The sequence below is a fragment of the Macaca nemestrina genome, chromosome 5 (assembly GCF_043159975.1).
Source record: "Macaca nemestrina isolate mMacNem1 chromosome 5, mMacNem.hap1, whole genome shotgun sequence".
Taxonomy (NCBI): Eukaryota; Metazoa; Chordata; class Mammalia; order Primates; family Cercopithecidae; genus Macaca; species Macaca nemestrina.
Window position 1 is genome coordinate 628376 of NC_092129.1, and position 2538 is coordinate 630913.

Consider the following 2538-nt stretch of genomic DNA (forward strand, 5'->3'; position numbering starts at 1 on the left):
CTCTGTGAGATGAATTAACAGAACACTAAGCAGTTTCTCAGAAAGCTTCTTTCCAGATGTCATCTGAGGATATTTCCTTTTTCGCCATAGCCCTCTATTGGCTTCCAAATATCACTTTGCCAATTCCACAAGAACAGTCTTAGTGAAAGGCTTCTTGAGGGGAAAGCTGTAACTCTGTGAGATGATTTCACAGAACACAAAAGTTTCTCATAAAGCTTCTTTCTCTTTGTTATAGGAGGATATTTCCTTTGGCCCTATAGTCTTCCAAGGGATCCGAAATATCTGTTCTCAGAATCCAAAGAAATAAGGCTAGGAAAGAGATCCACGAAATACAGATGTAACTCTGTGAGTGGAAGTCACACATCACAGAGCATTTTCTCAGAAAGCTTCTTTCCAGATTTCATCTGAGGATATTTCCTTTTTCACCATAGCCCTCTATGGGCTTGCAAATATCACTTTGCCAATTCCACAAGAACTGTCTTAGCGAAAGGCTTCTTGAGGAGAAAGCTGTAAATCTGTGAGATGATTTCACAGAACACAAAGAAGTTTCTCAGAAAGCTTCTTTCTCTTTGTTATTGGAGGATATTTCCTTTGGCCCTATAGTCTTTAAAGGGATCCGAAATATCTGTTCTCAGATTCCACAGAAATAAGGCTAGCAAAGAGATCCACGAAATACAGATGTAACTCTGTGAGATGAATTAACAGAACACTAAGCAGTTTCTCAGAAACCTTCATTCCAGATTTCATCTGAGGATATTTCCTTTTTTACCATAGCCCTCTATGGGCTTCCAAATATCACTTTGCCAATTCCAGAAGAAGTGTCTTAGCGAAAGGCTTCTTGAGGGGAAAGCTGTAACTCTGTGAGATGATTTCACAGAACACAAAGAAGTTTCTCAGAAAGCTTCTTTCTCTTTGTTATCAGAGGATATTTCCTTTGGCCCTATAGTCTTCAAAGGGATCCGAAATATCTGTTCTCAGATTCCACAGAAATAAGGCTAGCAAAGAGATCCACGATATACAGATGTAACTCTGTGAGATGAATTAACTGAACACTAAGCAGTTTCTCAGAAAGAATCTTTCCAGATTTCATCTGAGGATATTTCCTTTTCACCATAGCCCTCTATGGGCTTCCAAATATCACTTTGCCAATTCCACAAGAACTGTCTTAGCGAAAGGCTTCTTGAGGGGAAAGATGTAATTCTGTGAGATGATTTCACAGAACACAAAGAAGTTTCTCAGAAAGCATCTTTTTCTTTGTTATCGGAGGATATTTCCTTTGGCCCTTTAGTCATCAAAGGGATCCGAAATATCTGTTCTCAGATTCCACAGAAATAAGGCTAACAAAGAGATCCACGAAATACAGATGTAACTCTGTTAGTGGAAGTCACACATCACAGAGCAGTTTCTCAGAAAGCTTCTTTCCAGATTTCATCTAAGGACATTTCCTTTTTCACCATAGCCCTCTATGGGCTTACAAATATCACTTTGCCAATTCCATAAGAACTGTCTTAGCGAAAGGATCTTGAGGGGAAAGCTGTAACTCTGTGAGATGATTTCACAGAACACAAAGAAGTTTCTCAGAAAGCTTCTTTGTCTTTGTTATCGGAGGATATTTCATTTGGCCCTATAGTCTTCAAAGGGATCCGAAATACCTGTTCTCAGATTCCACAGAAATAAGGCTAGCAATGAGATCCACGAAATACAGATGTAACTCTGTGAGTGGAAGTCACACATCACAGAGCAGTTTCTCAGAAAGCTTCTTTCCAAATTTCATCTGAGGATATTTCCTTTTTCACCATAGCCCTCTATGGGCTTCCAAATATCGCTTTGCCAATTCCACAAGAAGTTTCTTAGCCAGAGGCTTCTTGAGGGGAAAGCTGTAACTCAGTGAGATGATTTCACAGAACACAAAGAAGTTTCTCAGAAAGCTTCTTTCTCTTTGTTATCGGAGGATATTTCCTTTGGCCCTATAGTCTTCAAAGGGATCCGAAATATCTGTTCTCATATTCCACAGAAATAAGGCTAGCAAAGAGATCCACGAAATACAGATGTAACTCTGTGAGATGACTTACCAGAACACTAAGCAGTTTCTCAGAAAGCCTCTTTCCAGATTTCATCTGAGGATATTTCCTTTTCAAGATTGCCCTCTATGGGCTTCCAAATATCACTTTGCCAATTCCACAAGAACTGTCTTAGCGAAAGGCTTCTTGAAGGGAAAGCTGTAAATCTGTGAGATGATTTCACAGAACACAAAGAAGTTTCTCAGAAAGCTTCTTTCTCTTTGTTATCGGAGGATATTTCCTTTGGCCCTGTAGTCTTCAAAGGGATCCGATATATCTGTTCTCAGATTCCACAGAAATAAGGCTAGCAAAGAGATCCACGATATACACATGTAACTCTGTGAGATGAATTAACAGAACACTAAGCAGTTTCTCAGAAAGCTTCTTTCCAGATGTCATCTGAGGATATTTCCTTTTTCACCATAGCCCTCTATGGGCTTCCAAATATCACTTTGCCAATTCCACAAGAACTATCTTA